This window comes from Nothobranchius furzeri, chromosome 14 (genome assembly GCF_043380555.1).
Source record: "Nothobranchius furzeri strain GRZ-AD chromosome 14, NfurGRZ-RIMD1, whole genome shotgun sequence".
Classification (NCBI taxonomy): Eukaryota; Metazoa; Chordata; class Actinopteri; order Cyprinodontiformes; family Nothobranchiidae; genus Nothobranchius; species Nothobranchius furzeri.
Genome location: NC_091754.1, coordinates 43857025 through 43879286, shown reverse-complemented (window position 1 = coordinate 43879286; position 22262 = coordinate 43857025). Strand labels below are relative to the sequence as shown.

At 45.6% G+C, this 22262-nt stretch overlaps 1 protein-coding gene across 4 annotated transcripts in view; it reads right to left on the bottom strand.

Annotated features, from left to right (window-relative positions):
- The window catches only part of lingo1a (leucine rich repeat and Ig domain containing 1a), a 194769-nt gene that overhangs the window by 17904 nt on the left and 154603 nt on the right, over positions 1–22262 (bottom strand). The window contains exon 1 of one of the 4 annotated variants that reach the window (XM_015952167.3): positions 13996–14577. The exons of the other annotated variants lie outside the window; for them this stretch is intronic. The gene's annotated coding sequence lies outside the window, so the exon portion shown is untranslated. Of the gene's footprint in view, positions 1–13995; positions 14578–22262 lie in introns of those variants that run through there. 4 annotated transcript variants of the gene reach the window in all.

The following is a 22262-nucleotide window of genomic DNA, read 5'->3' as shown; positions in this document are numbered from 1 at the left end:
CCCCTCCCCCTGCGCAGCGGCCGCAAACTCACTGATGCGCCTGCAGCCTCTCGGAGTTCCTGCTGCTCTAAACATTAAAATAATTATTTCATTTTCTGTTCCTCACTTCTGATTACCTTCAATGGTGTCTGTTTGTTGCAACCACCAGGTACAATAACTAACTTGTTTATATTTGACTATTTTTCTGTCCTGCCTGTTTATTATCTTCCTGCATCTCCTCTCAATCCTAAAGAGAAACTGCTACCTTTGAGTTACCTTTGAACTGCAGTTCTAAAAGATCTACCGACTGCAAAAACAGTGGGGTGCACGCCGGCCGCACCGGTGAGGTGCATCACCGGAGGACAAGGTGATGCGCCCCACTTCACAGCAGCGAAACGCATCAGGCACAAATAAAAGACAGAAAACAGAAAAGGACGTGAGCCGACATGAATGATTGCATGTTTTTGAGGTGGCGACACCTAATTTGATAATGTTACTGTGGCCGTGCTCAGGACGCAGATGTCTGGAGCGCGTCAACGATCAGAGCTTTGCATGCGCAAGCTGGTTAAGGTTAGGATGGGGGTGAGGGGAATGTTAAATTGCAAGAGGGTAAAGGTCACAATTTGGTTAATTGTCCACTTTACGGCCGGTGTCAGTACCGACGCTCTGGCACAGCGCGTTGCTTCTCGACGCGCAGGAGCTCGTCACCTGCTGTCTTTTCCGAGGACTGCATCTTGCCGGTCATTATCATGTGACAGCGACTAGTCGATGACAGGCATAATAAGTCACAACAAAGCAGTGAGGTCGACTAGTCCATACAACCCCTACCGCCTATGCACCCTTTAAACATAAAGAGAGCCGAGGATAATAAACACACTATCTTGGAACGGATACATGACAGGATACCCCAGAACAGCCCTACGCCCTCTGTTGTCCTGGCGGGGAATTGCTTTGCAACGCTCCCCAGGGGACGGAGAAGTCTGAGGACAAATTGTCTTTGTCCGTCCATGCGTGTCTCTCCCTCGTGGAGCTGACGGAGAAGTATAAATTAGGCTTAACCCAGACTCTGTGTACGTCACACACAACAATACAACTCCCATTCAAAAGGGGGTGCCAACACGCACATGCCAAGATTAACAGGCAAACCAGAGAAAGAAAAACCGCAAGGGTGGGAGTAACGGGGCTTGTCGCCATGTCCGTAGCCGTGTTACTCAAGACAACTGCACACTTCGTGTTGCAGCTCCATTTAATCTATTATGCAACATACCGACATCTGGTTTGTAGTCATGCTAATTACAAACTTTTACAAGCTGATAAAACTCAAACGTGAAACACCCATCAGTACTCTACATTTAAATAGAAGTACAGCATCTGTGCGATCCAGGGTCCAAGGCAAAGCGGGTTAGAAAATAACTTTTTAGCCTTGTTGACTTGCGTTCTTTTTACGTTCTTCCAGGGACCCATGAGCCAACCGGGAAGGGAGGAGACTTGAGCTTAGTGTATGCTTCTGCGTCTGTGCAGACACGTAACTCCATTATCCATCCTCGCAAGGGCTCTCCACCTGGCTCGCAGGGAAAGACGGAGTCAAGCCCACTTTTCTAAACATCCATCAAACCAGACAAAGAAAACAATCTTGTAGTTTGTCAGGACACCGCTGTCATCAACAGCGCCCCCAATGCACCCTCAAAAACATAAGGAGATGAGATATCTAGTGGCAGACTCAGAGCAGCTTGAAGAATACCTCACGGAAAAGTTCTGAAAATAGGAATGTTTCATTCACACGCGACTAACGAGTAAAGAGTTCTCAGATCAATCCACCACAGCAGCTTCCTGATTTCTCACATGGCGAGAGCAATGAGAGCGTCACTGAAACCACAACTTAGAAATGCGAAAAGGCTGAATTATTTATTTGACATTTGCATATGTACAACAGGTTCAGGATCAGAGTGAGGAGGGATGACATCACAGAGGGAGGATCGGCCCAGCTCCAATCAGGAAAGTCTAAAAGGTTTTAGAGCAGAGAATATCTGACATCGACTCTTTCTGTGTCCTTAATAACTTTTGCCCACCTTTACACTTTTCAGCGCCCTGCTGAATCAGATCTAAGGGGTTAAAGATCACTACCCCTCCTCTCCTTTCCCTTTTCCATTCTCGAAGGTTCACAAACCACTTTGCACTTCTGTGGCAGAGCGTCACACTCTGGGATTCTGCAAGGTCAGGTGGCATTTCATTTTCCTATCTTTGATGGCTGCCTGGCCCTTTCATCAGCCTCTCACATCACACGCACACACACACCCACACACACACACACACACACACACACACACACACACACACACACACACACACACACAAAGCTTGTGACGGCATGTCAGTGTAGTTGAATGACGCTGGCCCAGAGGTGAGGCACATAAATCAGCCTCAGCACAGATGTATAATTATGTCCAGTGTTTCTCCTTAGTAGGCTCAGGTGTGGTGCTGGAGTTCTCGCCGTGGAGCAGCGCCATGGCTGAGTCTATGAGATCGCCACACAGACGCATGCGCAGTATCATGCGGCCAGCCGCCAAAAGGGGAGCTTTGGTTTTTAAACAGGAACGCCTCCTCCCAAAATGGGAACGCCCACTTCATCTTATTCGCTCCTGAAATGTTACTTCACCTCCAATATTTCAAAACAAGATATTTTCTCCATTCATCTGTCTGTTCTCCATCTATTTTATACAGTTATGATCATCTGTGCTCACCCTGCCCTTTCAGTTTGTGTTGCTGGTTTGACGTGAGGCCGCTCCACGCTCTCTGAACCCGAACCTGCATTTAAGTCCCGCCTCCTGCTTTATCCATAGTTTATACAAATAAACTCGAAACGGGAGACTGTCAATAAGGCGGGATGCAGACTTTTGTCTACTTCTGACCGTCTCTCATGAGAAGCACACCGGAAGCATCGCAGCTAGACAGGAAGAAGCCAGTGGCTTTTCAAAATAAAGTAAAATTTAAACAATTCATGACATTTGCATTCATTTCAAACTATGGTTATGTATGGTTTGTACAAGTGCGCACATGTAGCTATAGGTGTGGCGACTTTTATTTTGCCATGGCGGTGTGACCGTCCACAAGCAACAACATCCCCTCCTCCCAGCGGACAACCCACGGCAGTGAAACAGACAGTGGCCAACACCCCCCACCCCCACCCCCACACACCACGGCTGCAAACATTTCTGATGTCCGTACAATATAATTATTTTATCTCTTAATGGTTATGTGCTCCTTCAGTTTGTGGATACCTACAAAATAAAACTAAAATATATCAAAATAAATCAACATTTCACTGGCACAACCAATCATGTTGTTTCGTATAACCTGATCTCCAATTAGGAGCCCTTCATGAGATGTGGAAGCAAACAACAAACATTATTAACAGTTCTTTACACAAAACTAGTGATGGGACAAATGAAGCGAAGCTTCAAGGCTTGCTTCGTTTTGCAGAAAACCATGTGGCCGATCACAAACGAAGCCTCGGTTTGCAAGAGTCACGTGACTGGTTCGTTTTCTGTGTCACTTTCAAAATAAAAGCTGTCAAACCTCAGTGATTTGTGAGTTGTTTTAGTTTGGTTCGTGTGTGTGTGGAGTTGTGACACAATTTCAGGATCACACCTGTCAGGTAGGGATGGATAGCTTTAACATTGAAATCGATTCTGTACCAATTCCCTGTACCTACGAATCGATACCGGAACCAATTTTTGATACTTTTGAGTGGTTAATAATTAAATAATTCTCTTTTTTAATTAAATATTTTTTCTCACTGTATAACCGTATTTGATAAATATCATGATACATAACATACAACTGTTTCTATTTGATCATTGTGGTGTTGTACAAAAATCTTCAATATGAAAACCTTTAACCACGGTTTCTAAATGACACAAAAACAAACCCAGCTCTACGTACTCCTAATCCTCTTCTAATCCCTCTGGAATATCTCTAATGAGGAGACCACGTATCATAAACTACAGGTGGAACTAAAACAAACTTTGATAACATTCAACAGTTTGTAGTCTAATATTGTGTTCAGCTCCTAGTAGTTCTTTTCCTCTTCTTTCCCCTCTGGACCAACTGTGTAAAGCTAGCATTATCTTACACGGCTTAGCTGGAGCAGAGTAAGATGATGATAGCTTGTTTAAAACATTGTAAATATCAGCATCACCCAGTCATCCATTGCATTTATTGAGATAGATCCAAACTTTAGAGTCTTTATCTCTGCCTACTTGGAAGTCAGAATTTTGCAATTGCCGAGTAGAAAGCAAATGCACCATTAGCTGTTAGCAACGGAAGCTCATATCTCAAGCTAACGTTATCTTAAACAGTTTATTTACCTTATGGAGCAGAGTAAGATGATGACAGCTCACTTAGAATGTTGTCATCACACATTTAGTAAAGTAGACCCAAACTTCAAAAGCACGTTTTTTCTACCATGCTACCTATCGTATCGCCCACAGCGACTGGCGACATAACGGTCTTGCAACTGTGCTACTGGCTATCTTGGGAAATCAGGTACCGAACGTTAGTGTGTAAGTGGCAAAAAGAACCGAAACAAGGCGCTGTTTCGTACCACGTGAATTGGTCTTTGGTTGGTCCCACGGAATTTGGTCGGTGCCAATACACTAGAACTCCCAAGGCAGTCATTTTGACTGTTTTCATATTTTCACTTGTAATAACTTTAGTTAGATGGATCTCATATTGTCCTGGCTTCCTGGATTTTCCTATTTTTATATGTCCTTTATTTTTGCTTTATAATTTCCATAAAATAATGTATCAAAAAATAAATACAGCTGTTTTTGTCGTTGTCTCCGACAAGCCGTCCATCTGACGGCTCTATTGCTTACATGGTAAAGTTTTCCCACGGATAATGGACAGCATCGCCGTTGCCAAGCAACCAATATTCCAGCTCGCGTGCTCCCTCTCCGTTCATACGGCTTGTGAAATAGTGGCTGACACAGCTTTTAGAAGAACATTCTCAGTAAAACAAGCAGCGGAAGACGATCTGGGACCCCCCACCCCCACCCACAGAGAAGATCCGTGTCAGTCACCCAGGGAACAACAGAGAGACTTATTTTCAAGGTTTGGATTAAAATAATATTTTCTTACTATTTTATTAGGTTCACACACCCACAAATAGTTAATTAATAACGCACTTGAACCATTTTGCTCCACAACGTCATCGTCAGCCTGCATCTAATGGCCAAAATGACAGCCGTTAAACTGACAGTTCCTGGGAGTTTGAGTGAAGTTAGAATTCTGGGAGTCCTCGTGTTAAAAGTACAGAGTACGGTACCCATACCTACTGTCAGGAATTCCTATTAGGGCTTTTAATGGTTTTAAATACCATTAACTGCATTTACACCTTACTCCTGCTGTCTTTCTGAATTTTTATTCGCTGCGTATGGATGGATATAATGTCATTCCGGGTTTTCAAACTTGAATTTTTGACTCCAGAAGAACTTTTGCAGATGTTTGTAATGGGTTGTAACACCAGTGTCACCACAGGTCCTTAAGGGTTAAGTTCATTCAGCTGATGTGTTCAAGGCCTTGAGTCACGTAACGACACAGTAGAGAATGCTTCCGAGTGCTTCACGAGGCTTCAATGGCACATCACTACACAAAATCACACTCAGTAGTTTTCAATTCAGTGTATTTATATAAAGCCAAAAACCAGAGTCGTCTCAAGGACCTTCACACAGTAAACGTTCCAATACAGGTCAGGTCATTAAGGCAATCAGTAAAAAGTTTCCTATATAAGGAACCCAGCAGGTTGCATCGAGTCACTGACTAGTGTCAGAGTCTTTACAGCAATCCTCAAACTAAGCAAGCATGCAGCGACAGTGGAGAGGAAAACTCCCTTTTAACACGAAGAAACCCCCAGAGGATCCTGGCTCAGTATAAGCAGCCATCCACCATGACTCATTGATGATGGAGAAGACAGAGCACACACACACACACACACACACACACACACACACACACACACGCACGCACGCACGCACACGCACACACACACAGGAATATCTTCTACAGGAAAACCGAGTCAGCTCGTTTATGGCTATTATGTAAATATGCTAACAGATTCCGTTCTGATGCTGCTGCTCTATTTGAAGTCCAGCTACAGGCTTTTCGCTGCTTCTAGCAAACCAACATCTTTTTCTACAGCCCAGTCTGGTTCATAACCTGAAATCTGACCCCTTGTTTCCTCTCGGCACATTCGCTCTCCTCCATCAACAGTATTAGCAGCTCTTTGTTGCAGTGTGCCGTCAGTCCTTTCTGTCCGTCTCTGTCTCTTATTCTGCGTTGACAGCGAGTGGGTGAAACAGAAAGCCAGGGTGAGAGAGGGTGGAAGACGAGAAAACGGACCAGACAGATGGGAGGCAGGGAGCTTTTAGGGAAGGTAAAACCACAGAGAGATGGGGATGAACGGAGAGCACCAATGAGATGGAGATGAAAAACAGCTTTCATGGAACTAAAAGCCTTGTTTTACCTCAAAGTGAGGCCCCTGTTTTCTGAACCACATAAAGAAAGGGAAGCGACTGTCAATGGAAAATAAAAAACTGTGCTGATCCAAGGAGGGGAGGGCATGATGGGCTTGAAGCACATTAAAATGTTTGAATTATCTAAGAACCCTTTAATCCAAGTGGCACGGTGAGTAGCCCCTCTATACTCTGGCAGCATTTGAGCAGCGGTGTCTGTGTTCTTAATGAATTCTAATGGGATTAGTGGCTTCTAATAGAACTTTACAAGTGCCGTGAAATAACAACAACTTAAAGTTCAGACACAGGCTCAAAACTAAATGAGCATCATTCATAAGCTGGCATGTGCGCTGTGATTACACTGGTGTGTTTACCACCACTCCGCTGTCCGGCCAGCCACTGCAACAGCGGTTTGTGTAAGCCATGACTCTGTTTCCAGGTAGAGCCGGACTGACTCTACTAGACAGAGGGAAGAGATTCAAGAGCACTTGCACCGCACCTCAACTCTGAATTCTGGATCGCTACGGGTATTTTAACGTCCATTATATCAGCGAGGTGACGCTTGAACAAAAGTCTTGTTCCCACTTATGAAAAGCTCCATTCAGGTGTTTGTGTGAGCAGGGCTGCTGGTGTGTTTATGGAAAAGCATCGCTGAGTGAGCTTTCAAGCTGAACAGCGGTGCTTTAGTCATCATGCCGTACAGCCGCCACCACTCCCATTTCTCAGCCTTTGTTAAATGGAACAAAAACACTGTCATACGGAACACGCCCCTAAAAGCTCTTCTCTGGACCACTGGTACGTCGTGCGCCTACGAGTACATTACAGAATGTGTTCTGACCCACTGGAGAGTTCTTGGGTGACTTCCTGTAAAATCTTTTGGCTTCAGCCACCAATTCAAGCTGCCAATCAAAACACGTTCAGCTGCAACATGATCTCCAGGCCTCTAGCAGCTTAGCTGAGTGACATTAACGTGATGGTTTGAACGTCTTCCTGGCAACACGGAGGCTGAGTGCACACTCCTCAGTCTTCATGCTGAAAATACAAATGTCCTCTAAGCACAACAACCTCACCAGATCCATCAGAAAGATGCATCCTGTAAAGTTCAATGCAGTTAACTATAACTACAACCCATTATTGCCAGGTTCTTTTGTTTACACATGAGAAAGATGTTTGTACTTTGACATGTTTGGAGTGTCAGTCAATCAGATTTTATTCATAAACGCTTTTCAAGCAAAGTGCGACTCAAAGTGCTTTACAGAATTAAAATGACCTCAAATTCCCATATCAGTTTAAAAACATTAACAGACACAGGCGCGCACACACACACACACTCATCAGTAAAAATGTGTATTCGGCTGAGTCCAGATGAGACAAGAAAGGTAAGGCAAGGACATGCCATCAGAGGAGCCGTCTGCCCCGGCAGCATCAGGTCTTCCACACTAAGTCAGGGTGCTCAGAAGAGGGGGAGCATAGACCCCCACCTCCACTTAAACACTGCCTGTAGAGCACCCAGGAAGCAACAGTCGACCACCGCCCCCGGGGCAGAGGGCCCCTACAGAGAAAACACTGGATTAAAATGACTAAAACTATGAAAATAATAGAGCTAATATAAATGACAAAATTAAGAAAATAAATCATAAATTAAGTCATATGGACTGTAAAATAATATTATTATTATTAAAGGGACTTTACGGAGTTTTGAATTTTTATGCTCGCGATTGCCCCCTCAGGCCAAAAGCTTAACAGCAGCTTCAATAGTAGGCTCGTGCACGAGGCGCGCATGCTGTACGTGCACACTCCTTAACGAAAATAACAGCTGAGACAGTCCCGTGTGTGTGTGTGTGTGTGTGTGTGTGTGTGTGTGTGTGTGTGTGTGTGTGTGTGTGTGTGTGTGTGTGTGTGTGTGTGTTTGTGTGTGTTTGTGTGTGTGTGTGTGTGTGTGTGTGTGTGTGTGTGTGTGTGGCCTGGAGGACAGAGGACAGAAGAACACGCAGCTAATTAATTAAGTAATTTGGTTCTGTACCTTTCTCTTCAGCACAGCCGACAAAGGTTTAAGATAGGTCAGTCCTCCTGCATGCTCAGATCATTCCCGTTCCTTGCTTGAAAAATTGTTCCAAAATGAAAGTTGAACCCACATCTTTTTTATCTGTGAATCCAATGCCTTTCGGCGAGTCTCAAATAAAAGTTTGGGCATCTTACTGTAAAAAAATATACCATTAATGTAAAAAAGAAACTCTAAATTAACTATGTTGACATCCAGAATCAAACCCAGGTCTTCTGTATGGGAGTCAGACACCTTACAAGGTGAGCTACACTCTAGTAACATTCACAGTATCTTTAACTTTTATATCGTTGATGAAAGCTGAAACAACGTCAAACCAAAGAACGGTTCGGAGCAAAATTGGCTATTTTGTTGCTAATTTGCAGGAAATATCTAGAAGAAAGTTCTACAGAAAGTAGCTAAGGGTCCTCAGAAATGTAGCTAGGTTTATCACTAGGTGTTAGGAACAGCGACAAATTTGCTGAGTTGGCACTACCTCTCTCTCTGCTGCTAAAGCTACGGATAGCAAATGCTACGGGCGATGCCTGAGCGTGAACGCGCATGAAGCAGCCTGCTCGACCTGAGCAGCTCTCTTTTTCTGTGATTTTACAGAAAAACAGGCAATCACAGTAAAAATGCCAGGGCTCATTCTACAGGACCAGGGCATTGCAGGAGAATGTATGAAGAAGAAATTTATTATTTCTATACATGTTTTGGCTGTCAAACTTCCATAATGTCCCTATAAATAATGAAACTTTGCTAAAATATAATCATATAAAACATGCAAAGCCAGTAATAATGATCATGTAAAACGAGAAACAAAACTATAGTAAATAATTAGATAAAAGTGAACCTAAATAGGCGGGTCTTGAGCCTGGACTTGAAGCCAGCATCTGTCTTTAACCTGGAGCTTATCCAGCACAGGTGTGTTCACACGCATCATCACAAAACCAAACTATTGCCTTACATAGACGCCGTTGTTGCTTTAAAGCACGAGCTAGTCTGGCTGAACCGTTCTAATCCAGATGAAGCACCCAGATAAAGCAGTAGCAACCCGACTTCCTCTGCATGTAAACGGGTCAGTCCAGCTGGTTCCAGAAGTGACCCTTCTGATAACATCATCACCACAAAGTAGGGCGTGTAACACCATCAGTCCAGGGCAGGCCGTAGCAAATCAGCTGTGCTGCAGCGCTGCTGTCCATTCCGTCAGCCAATGTGCATATCCTGTTTACCATTTGTGTCGCTAAGGCTAACCAGAAGTATGTCGATACGAAAGAGCACATGTCGCCACCTGGTGTAGCGGAGTGGAACGATTCTGGACTTACTCTGTTGATGGACTTCTCAAGCAACAGCTGAATGCCAGATGACCAAGAACACTGTCAGTACTGTCAGTAGGGTCCTAACCCTACGCTACAGCATCAGGAGGACAGCAACTGGAGCTTCTTCTGATGTAGTTCAGGTCTACAGAGTAACACCTCAGTGCTATGCTCTGCACGCACCACCTACTGTGGTCCAAAGGGGCTACACACCTAACTAAAACCCAGGCTGGTAGTTGGGTCCTGAAACACCCGTAGTGGTCTAGGCTCTGCCCCAAAAGGACGATATTTGTTTGCGCTACCTTGAGTCAAACACCCTCTCCGTGCTGCTACTGGTCCTGCGGTGCTGCTGGAGCAGCAGAAACCACCCACCAACCAGTTCACACGGGGCTTCTCACACGTCCCTGTTACAAGAACCACTCCATACTTTGGTTATCCATCAGAGTAAAGTCAGTTACAGTGTTTATTTTATTTCTACACATTTTATGTCAACATTTCTTTTGAGCACCACGTTCTTAGCCTGGCAAGCCAGACTAAACAAAGTATTATTTAGTCTGGAAGCGCTCCACTGACGACTCTCGGTGGTGGGGCGGGTTCTACCGTTTCTGCTACTGGACAATGAACAACGTGACGTACTGCCCACAATGGATGTCGGTAAACGAGGCGGTTCCTTGTTGAAGAAGGTGAAATAAATCATTTTCTCTAAAACAAGGACTTAAATACATCTATCTGCTCCTGATTCTAATAAAACACAAGTCCTAATAGTCCAAATTCACATAAAAGCTGTTTCAAACGAGCTGTCGCCATCTAGTTCCACTCTGTTGCACCATCCCGCCCACCAGACGAGTAGAGGGCCCTGATTGGCCCACAAAGTGGATAAAGCACTGTGATTGGCCCACCACTGTGGACCAATCACAGCTCTCTATGTGTCTGAAACCCCTCTAGAGATCTGTGATTGGCCAGCCAGGATGCTGCTAGGGGCCGTGGAGATCCCAGTGGAGCGTTGCTAAACCAAACTGTGGTCTAGTTTGCTAGGCTAGCACATTCTGAGAGAAGCTTAGAGATTCAATCCAAGTTCATTTATAAAGCGCCAAATCAGGACCAGAGTCGTCTCAAGGACCTTCACGCAGTAAACATTCCAACACAGGTCAGGTCATTAAGCCAATCAGTAAGAAGTTTCCTATATAAGGAACCCAGCAGGTTGCATCGAGTCACTGACTTGTGTCAGAGTCTTTACAGCAATCCTCACTGCAGTTCTCCTCCTTAACAGCAGGGGGCAGTATTTAGAAACTAGCACACATCTGGTAAGGCACTGCCGAAAGTATTATTATTATTATTATGGTCTGTAGAGGCTGCCACTTCCATAAAGGAGCTGCTGAGCCTCCCAAGCAGGGTTACTGCAGCTCGATCGTCTTGTGTTCTGTTGGAAGCCTCCCTCCTGCTTTACAGAAGGACATACGTGAGGTACGAGATACACATCTAGACGACCTCACAGGCAGTCTGCTTGTTTCTGAACTTGTTTTCTCTGTTTTGCTGCTTTTGACATGATTCCCCCTGAAGAAGGAGTCCCGTATATTAAAAGTAAAGCACGTGTTTTCACACAGAGACCCGTCTGCAGCACTTCCTGGATTAGAGTCTACTTCACTTACGCTAACGTGTCTGATATGAAAAGATTAAGGCCAGGGAGAGTTCTAATTACAAAATTGGTTTCTGAAATAATAAATTGTGCAGGGACGGTGTTCAGGCCAAGTGCAGGGTTGGAGTCCGTCTCACAGTAGTGGACAGTTGGACACCTGGAGGGACCTACTACAGGACGCTTGGCCAGTTTGAAGCCCTAAAGGTTAGCTTGCCTGTGTGGCAGAGCACTCAACAGGGCATCCGCACAGAGATGCCGTTGCTACAGGAAGCTCTGCAGGACGTGTTACGGCTGCCTTCGGTACACAGGGCAGCATGACTCTGGCCTGTCTCTCCCTGGAACTCTAACAGTAAAGTGACATGCTGCTGGAACAGCAAAATAAAGCCTGAGTATGGAGACGTCTTCTGACAAGACAATCAGCTGTCCTACCAAGGACAACAGCCAACCAGGCCTCCCCCCTTCCCTCCGGCTGCAGGCCGCTCACACAGATGCCATCCAGGCTGGGGCATCGCTGCATCAAGATGGTGGCATCAAGTGGAATGGCACCTGGGCTTTGTCCAAACAACATAATTGGTGTCCCGCATGAAAAGCCGCTCTGCTGTGTCGTCGTAACATTATGTAGACGTTGCAGCCTCACAACTGGGAGCTAATAAACACCTTGTCAATGCAGGAGGTGTCAGTTTTACACCCAGGATGAGTGCGTCTCCAGGAGACATGAGGACACGTCATTAGCCGCTCTCTAATAACACTGCTGGTCATTTAGTGAGCTGTGAGGGAAGCAATCGTGTGATCAGTCTCCAACGCCGTCACCACCCACTCTGTCTCGACTGCTCGGGTCTCCTGTCAAACCCGTGCTCAAGCTGACTTCTGCCATGAATTATGAATGCGGCGCACACCCTTGGCCTGATCTTATTGTTTTGCTTCTCTATTCCGTGTGATTAGATTACAAACACTCATATCTAAGCAAACCTCCCTGAAACTGCTGTGAAGGAGCTCTGGTTTCCTGTGATATCTGAAGCTCTGTGCTAAATTCACCACTATGTAGAGGTTTGGGTTATTGCAAACATTGATCAGTGAGCTGTAATTCAATATGGGATGTCGACAACGGCACGCAGCCGTAGGATGGGAGGGACAATGTGCAATATGCCACGGCCTACTGCAGGGCACAAAGGTGAAGCCCATTGGTGACTGTAGGCGCCCAAGGTCAGCAGCTGCACGTTAATCTAATGAAGGCAGCTGGAGCGTGTGGAAACAGCCACACTTAATAAAGGCAAGCAGTAAAAAAGCACCAAACCCAGCCGGTGAAGTCCAGCGGGCCACACCCTTTGGCCGTGCTGGTGTGGCGGCTGAGAGTATAATCCATCGACTGTAGTGGATTGTGGGACTAGATCCATGCAGAGAGGCTGCCAGCCTTCAGTTATTTATAACATATAAAGCTACAGCACTTTATGAATAACCACAGGCACAGCCTCACACACCCGCAGGGCTCTGCCGCACGCCGCTCTGCCTGCTTCATACCCCAGAATATCACAACACTGCAAACATGGAGGATTTTTCCATTTGTCAGCAAGGTGTGTGTGTGTGTGTGTGTGTGTGTGTGTGTGTGTGTGTGTGTGTGTGTGTGTGTGTGTGTGTGTGTGTGTGTGTGTGTGTGTGTGTGTGTGTGTGTGTGTGTGGAGGGGGGTACTGACTAACAAAACAACAGACGGAGCGTGGCTCCAGAAATGCTAAAGTTTCGTCCCTTACTGTCGCAGTTGGGGCTAAATATAGACCTCTGACTGTCGCTGGCGCAAAACAAAGAGTACCAAGTTGTTTCTGAGGAGGAAAATTCTGCAGAATTCTGAGGATTTCTCTGAGCCGCCCGCTGAAGGGACAAGCAGTCCCACAGATGAATAAAATATCAGCACTGCCTTTCAACATGAGGAATGTTACCTCAGCAGAGCAAGAAAAGGCTGGAATAAGGTAAAATTCTTAACACCCCCCCCCCACACACACACACACACACACACACACCACCACCACCACCACCATGCGTGCGTGCGCGCACAGCTAATTTGTATTCCCACTGATGGATGAGAGTGCAGATTAAAAACATAAATCATATTTAATTGTCTATGAGAACGAGGCTCTGTGTGTGTGTGTGTGTGTGTGTGTGTGTGTGTGTGTGTGTGTGTGTGTGTGTGTGTGTGTGTGTGTGTGTGTGTGTGTGTGTGTGTGTGTGTGTGTTTACACCTGCAGAGGACGCGCCTAACCGCTCAGTCTGCCCTGTCTCCGTGATTCTGGGTCCTATCCTGACCGACGCGGAGATCTCTTTGGTGTGATTTGACATTTAGATCAGTTTAAAGGGGTGAAAGCACGCGCGCATCCCCCAGAGAGTGTGTGTGTGAGAGAGAGATGATGGATACCTCTCCCCCTCCTGTTTGGCCCCCCGCCACAATAACCCGCACTGACAGGAAGCTGCTGAGAAAGACAACCAGCAGAACAATATGTAATGATCGGACTGATCTTTACCTGCTGCCGCCTTCACAGCGTCCAAGCGCGCGCTCGCATCTCTCCGTGCTGCAACTCCCAGCCAGCAACGCTCACACAGAGACGGACTACCTCAGGTCCATCCCTCGGTTCTGACAGACAGCTCATAAAACCCAGAACGAACGCAGAACCGGTTCCAGTCCGCCGCCTGGTGCTGAGTTCCGACCTCCAGAAGGACAAAAGGAAACCGAACCGACGCTCCCCGCCCCGGTGCTGGGACTCCCCAGATGCACCCAGAACTTGTCCGGTGCGGTTTTAGGAGGAGAAAGATGCGGATGTCAGGTGGAGACGGAGGAGAACTCCCACGCGCAGCTCCCTCTGTGAGCGCGCGGCTCCGTGCTGATGCGGTCTCTCCTCCTCAGCCTGTGACTGGCTGTCGTCAGAGAGCCCGCTATCGCACTCAGGAGTGTGCGCGTGCATGTGTAATTGTGTGTGTGTGCGCAAGCGTCAAGTTCGCGCGCATGCCGTCCGTTCATTAGCTCCTCGCGTATTTAGTCCGCTGATTTATTTTGTCAAGCTGCGCACATTCATCTGTCCTAAATCTGCCTCCCACCGGCGCGCGCGCGCGCACACACACACACACACATTCGGACGGACGACCATTTTCAGCTCAGAGTGCTGATTAACACCTGCATCACAGGTGAGTTTAAATAATAACATTAAAATAAAACCAATGTTGAATTGGTAGAGTGCGTGTGTGTGCGCGTGCGTGTGGGGTGACACTAGCGGTACCCCCTTTGAACGCATGGTGGCGGTGTAGGGCTCGGAGACACTTGGATAGGAGAGCACAGGCAGGCTTTAGGGAGGCGGACCCAGAAGGATGTTCTGATCCTTTATCTGTCCCCGGAGTTCAGACGGGGTGGGTGTGGGGAGTGAATATTTCACACCACCAGCGTACACATGCCATGGTAGTGACCACCCCCAGCAGCGGGGACTGCTGCAGGGGCGTGCTGAAATGCAACAGTGAAGGGTTATCAGGGAACCCCAGCAAAATGTCTGCATTCACAGCACCGTGTACGTCTGTCAAACCCTCTCCTTACTTCATGTGCATCCATCAGTTATCACGCTGCTGCAAGTGCAACGTCACACCAGACACAGAGACTGATGTCCTGCAGCAACCCGTTCAGGTGTTCCCATCTCTCTCTCTCTCTCTCTCTCTCTCTCTCTCTCTCTCTCTCTCTCTCTCTCTCTCTCTCTCTCTCTCTCTCTCTCTCTCTCTCTCTCTCTCTCTCTCTCTGTCTCTCTCACACACACACACACACACACACACACACACACACACATGAACACTGCTACTCTATAAAACACAGCAGCAGCACCGGATCAGGAGCTTTCTCTGATGAGACATGCTATGATGAACACTCCACCGCTGTTCCACCTGACAGGTGTGGTGGAACAGGACCTGGTGCAGAGCTCAGCTACCTAAACAACGGTAGCTTATTGTTCGAGTCAGAACTAATCTCAGTTTCTCTAAGGAGCTTCAGTTCCTCATGAGCCTACTGGTGCTAATCAAAGATTTTCCATAAAATCTATCTAACACAGTCACCACGTTCAGTTGTGTTCCCTCATAATGCCCCCAAAAATGAGAAAAGGCGATAAAATGTGATCCCAACTCTGTTCAAATGTCCCTGTGCCCTTATGCATCCTAAAACCTCCCTGCTCAACCCCCAGGGGCATCTGAAGCCATTCAGGCATCGCGGCTACATATGAATGTCATCAGCATCAGTTCACGCATGGCCAAGGCACCATCGCACCCACGGCTGTGAAACCACTCCGTTGGCAGGAAGGATGGAAGTGTGTGTGTGTGTGTGGTGCCGGGGGGGTGGGTGGGGTGGGGGGGGTTTCAAGCATTCTTAAATGTTTATCTCCAGATCAGCGCGCACAAACTGACCAGCTGATAACTCTACTGCAAAAACTACCTCAGCTGCTTCTTTAGAGTTCAGCTACATTTCCCCCAGGAGTACAGCCTCAAGAATGGAGGTGGAAAAAGTTTTATTGCAAAGGTTTTGGTGTTTGTATCATCTATGGGATAAAATACAGACAGACAGACGTATAGGATAGATAGATAGATAGATAGATAGATAGATGATAGATAGATAGATAGATGATAGATAGATAGATAGATAGATAGATAGATAGATAGATAGATAGATAGATAGATAGATAGATAGATAGATAGATAGATAGATAGATAGATAGATAGATAGATAGATAGATAGATAGATAGATAGATAGATAGATAGATAGAAGAAATAAATGAGATTTTAAAGAGTCTCTCTCACGCACGCACACACACGCACTCCTCTCCATTGTGTGTATCCTTCTAGGTGCTACAAACAACATCAGAGGTAACAATGGAGACCTGTGACGCTGCGTGCTTTGAGAGCATCAATAATTAATTCCTCCTGTTGGCCGCCTGTGACACCGTATCCTTGTCCTTTATCGTGCATTCGATGTGGAGTGATGGGGTTCACTCACATGGACACTCATACACCTCAGAGATAATCAGGGGGTTGATTAGACAACACAGCTTCAGGATTACATCTGCTTCTCGTGAGATGAGGTCAAACATGGAGACAAGTGGACCTATGCAATGAGCAGCTAAACTAAATATAATACTTCATCATGTCAGAGTAACGTCCCTTCTGATGGGTGAACACAACAGCAGGACACTTTGTTATGACCACTTGAAGCTGAAAGAACTGTAACCGATATACAAGTGTCTCACTCTCCTGTTTAGTCGAGCTGAAGCCATACAATCCTGTTTCTAGGTGCTGCCATGTTTCACGTTTTAAACTGGTGCTTGACCGGCCAGGTAAGTGGCACCTCTTCACAATCATACAGTATTTACGGAGCAAGTAATCATGACTAAATACAAAACAATCCTAAACGATCAGCCCCCGATGGAACACATGTGAGAACTACAACAGAAACACACACCTGAAAATCTCTGAGATATATTTTATTATTCGATGCTGTTACTGGCTGATCATCAGCTTGGTAGAACACGTTCACCAACACACACACACACACACACACACACACACACACACACACACACACACACACACACACACACACACACACACACACACACACTACAGATCAGAGGATAAAGGATGCATGTTTATAACATGCACCTTACTGCAGTATGATGAAATTTCCCCTCTATTAGGGCCATGGCCTCAAATCAATATCACGATATATTGAGGATTTCACCTGATAGCGATAAGTGGATGATAACTACACGTATGTGCAGAGACAAAAGTTGTCCACTAGATGGAGCTGTAACATGTATCACGTTGAGTCACATTTTTACGTGACTCAAGGTGGTACAGCTTCTTAAAGGGACATAATTGTTACCAACCTGCACACGTCTTTTCATTTTTATTATCAAATTTATTGACGTGGGCAAAATTATCTTGATAAGAGTCAGAAATTTCCATAACGCAGCACCCCAGCAGAAAGGGTCAAACTCTGGTAACCAGTGATGGTTGTACCCGATGTGCAGCAGTACCGGGACCAAAGTGAATAGTAATGTTCTTTAATAACTGAAGAAAAACACCTGAGAGCTAAAGGATGCATTGATGAGTTGACCTGTTCTTTTGTGATTCTGCTAGGGAGAAGCGACCACCTCTCCCTCTGCAGACATGGTTCCTACTAGAGGTAAACAAAGACATCCTGCCTGTTTTAAAGCCAGCCTGTTTGGTCATGCTAGTAATGAGACAATGTTTGAAGGTTAGTGGAATTCAGAAGCATCCGTGTCTTGTCAACATCAGCAGCAATCAGGTAACTGGCCTTGACACAAACATTAACACGGTGCTGATTTTCTAGACAATGTTTGCTTGGGAAATTGCTTTCTTGGTTATCCATCAACGTTTTATGTCACATGACAAGAAACGTCACTGCTGCTGTTTGGTCGTGGTCTCTGAGGCGTTTCTTTCCACAACCCTTTATTATACCTATCTCCCTGACTTTGAAAGGGAAAAACTTCAGAAATAATGTCTGAACTCTTTATCTGGACAAAGTAAGACAGGTTTATGACAAAATCACTGCATCACATGCCATGTGATGTTCTGCATTCACTCCAAACAAAAATATTTGAACATTTCAGCTAAGTTCATCCAGAATGACAGTGTCTCATTTCATGAAAACATGACTGAGGTTGCCAGTGGCCTTCTCCTTAATTGTGAATGGTATTGCACTTTACTTCAACAGTTCCTTTACCCAACAGTGTGTTCCCAGATGGGGAGAGGCTAACGCCAACATGGTTTACAGTAAATATTTACAGTGAATAAAACTACAGCCTAGAGCAGTGGTACTCAATAGGTGGCCCCTGGACCCCGCGCACACCCCTGACAACCGACCGGGAGGTGTAGGATAGAGCCGAGGAAAATAATCGATGCATGAGATCCGGACACAAATGATTCTGCATCACAGAAGAGTAGCCATGATCGATTATAGTGGAATGTAGTTTTATTATTTTAATGCCAGCACCAGCGTAGCATCCACATGGCAGAGCGGGTGTTCTCCACGTTTACCGGGTAGGAAACTTTGGTCCTTTATGTGGTTCTGCAGGGCTGAACGCTGGAGTTATAACCTGAGACCGAACCTGAACCGAATCAGCCTGACCGGTTCTGTTGGATATGGGCCATGAATTATGTTAATTGAGCAGGTTGTCACGCGCGGCCCTCCGCTCGCTCGCTCGATCAGTGGTGGTGGTGGGGTGGTGGGGGGGGGGCAGATTGTCTGTTCACACAAGAGAGAGGATCGGAGTCCTAAGGAATGTTGTTAATGGAGGACGGCAGGATGTGTCAGACACGAATTTGATGAAAAAAAAAAAAGATCTGACATCTTCTATTTATCAAGGTTGTCCGAGGGCCAAATAGAGGACCAGAGGGCCAGATAAGAGGACCAGAGGGCCAGATAGAGGAGGCAGGTCTCTTATTGAGTGCCACTGGTTTAGTGTTCTGAAGAGCTCAGGAAGAAGAACTGAGATACCTGACCTGAGACCAAACCTGGCAGTGTCGTTAACATGACTGCAGCTGATGCTTAGCATTGGTTAATGGCTGTAAAGTCATCAGCTGATGATGACGATGCTCGCTTTAAAGCTGTAGGATTTACTAAAGAGCAATAGCTCTCTCTTTCATCTCCAGTTGATGTCTTCTAGTAGCTTGAGGACTATGCTGGCCTTTCATAGGATCCCCCTGGTGGCCATCACAGTGCCTTAATGCATGACTTAGCTGTGCATAATCTAGATGTTGAGGAAGCAGATTAAACTCCCCATGGATGTGTCACCTGTTCAGATGTGTTTTCATATCAAAGTCAAACAAATGAAAAAACAAAATACTTAAACATGATGTAGACTTTTCAACAAATCTTCATTCTTTTGACCAAGGATGCTAAAACACCTGAGGACATCCGTGTGTCTTTATTGCTGCCTTAAGATTCATTACAACAGAATAAATACTCAACAAAAATATAAACGCAACACCTTTGTTTCTGCTCTGATTTTTCATGAGATGGACTTAAAGATCTAAAATTCACTCCAGATACACAATATTACCATTTCTCTCAAACATTGTTCACAAATCAGTCTAAATGTGTGATAATGAGCACCTGTGCTTTGCTGAGATAATCCATCCCACCTCACAGGTGTGCCACATCAAGATGCTGATCCAACATTATTAGTAGTGCGCAGGTGTACCTTATACTGCCCACAATAAAAGGCCACCCTGGAATGTGCAGTTTTGTCTCACAGCAAAATGCCACAGATGCCACAAGCATTGAGGGAGCGTGCAATTGGCATGCTGACAGCAGGAATGCCAACCAGATCTGTTGCTCGTGCATTGAATGTTCATTTCTCCACCATAAGCTGCCTCCAAAGGTGTTTCCGAGAATATGGCAGTACATCCAACCGGCCTCACAACCGCAGACTATGTGTAACCACACCAGCCCAGGACCTCCACATCCAGCAGGTTCACCTCTAAGATCGTCTGAGACCAGCCACTCACAGCTGCTGAAAGAATTGGTTTGCCTAACCAAACAATTTCTGCACAAACTGTCAGAAACCGTCTCAGGGAAGCTCAACTGCATGCTCGTCGTCCTCATCGGGGTCTTGACCTGACTCCAGCCATAACAGACTTGAGTTGGCAAATGCACACATTCAATGGTGTTTGGCACGTTGGAGAGGTGTTCTCTTCACGGATGAATCTCGGTTTACATTGTTCAGGGCAGATGGCAGACAGCGTGTGTGGTGTCGTGTGGGTGAGCGCTTTGCTGATGTCAATGTTGTGGATCGAGTGGCCCATGGTGGTGGTGGGGTTATGGTATGGGCAGGCATCTGTTATGGACGAAGAACTCAGGTGCATTTTATTGATGGCATTTTGAACGCACAGAGATACCGTGATGAGATCCTGAGGCCCATTGTTGTGCCGTACATCCATGAACATTACCTCATGTTTCAGCAAGATAAAGCACGGCCCCATGTTGCAAGGATCTGTACACAATTCTTGGAAGCTGAAAATGTCCCAGATCTTGCATGGCCAGCATACTCACCAGACATGTCACCCATTGAGCATGTTTGGGATGTGCTTGACCGGCGTGTATGACAGCGTGTACCTGTTCCCACTAATATCCAGCAGCTTCGCACAGCCATTGAAGAGGAGTGGACCAACATTCCACAGGACACAATTGACAATCTGATAAACTCTATGCAAAGAAGATGTTTTGCACTGCATGTGGCAAATGGTGGTCACACCAGATACTGACTGTTTCTGAGTCCCCAGACCCCCCAATAAAGCAAAAAACTGCACATTCCAGGGTGGCCTTTTATTGTGGGCAGTATAAGGTACACTTGTGCACTACTCATGATGTGAGATCAGCATCTTGATGTGGCACACCTGTGAGGTGGGATGGATTATCTCAGCAAAGCACAGGTGCTCACTATCACACATTTAGACTGATTTGTGAACAATGTTTGAGAGAAATGGTAATATTGAGTATCTGCAATGAATTTTAGATCTTTAATTCCATCTCATGAAAAATAAGAGCAAAAACATGAGTGTTGCGTATATATTTTTGATGAGTATAGTTCCGGTTTTCCCCAAAAGGAGGATTTCCTTGGCCGCCTTCTCCCTCCCACCAAACCAACGACTGCAGAGAGAAAAGAAACTCCCGCCCGCTGTGGCAGACAATCACTCCCATTACATTAAACTAATAACAGTTAGCTTCTTATCTCACAGTGTCTGGGCAAAGTCACTTCCACCCTTCAACAAAACACAACGTCTTTTCCAAGCTGGGCTTAATCTATTACCCAGACCCAAAAGAGACAGAATCCTTGGATCAAACATTATCCTTGATGTCTTTTACATTTTCTGTCTTTCTGAGGACAATGACACCATCCTTCACTTTCATGGACAGGTAGAACATAACTGTATCTTGTCCTAAACTCTCAGAAAGAAAATAAATATATATGTAGGGTTTGGTAAATTGAGTGCTTTAAGAGCTCAATATATATTACCTCTACTTATGACAAATAAGCTGTGATTCTCTATCTAAATATAGAATATCAACCTGTTTGGTCTTTGCTGTGTTTAATCAGAAGATTTTAGGATTCATTGTTTTATTCAGGGATTGGAAACACTTCGCTTTGATTCAAGGAAAGAGTCAGGTTTGTAAAAGTAAGAATTTATTTCCCAAACTATTAGAACATGACAAGTGAACTAATATTTACTGTGATGGATGAATCTAGATGGTAAATGGTAAATGGTAAAGGGCCTGTATTTGATATAGCGCCTTCTAGAGTCCTGGAACCCCCCCAAGGCACTTTACAACACAATCAGTCATTCACTCATTCACACACACATTCACACACTGGTGGTGATGAGCTACGATGTAGCCACAGCTGCCCTGGGGTGCACTGACAGAGGCAAGGCTGCCGAGCACTGGCGCCACCGGTCCCTCCGTCCACCACCAGCAGGCAAGTTGGGTTAAGTGTCTTGCCCAAGGACACAACGACAGCGGCAGACTGAGGGGGCTCATACCTGCAACCTTCCGATTACGGGGCTAGCACTTAACTCCTGTGCCACCGTCGATGGAGTAGATGTGGTAAATGGTGCCTATGTGTGAATGTGATGTTATCAGAACTTCCGTATCTAGGAAAGATGAGTTCTGGGTGTAAAATAATTTGGTTTGTGTTAAGCTATGAAGTTAATTCTTATCAAAAAGCATCAGATGCAATCACATTG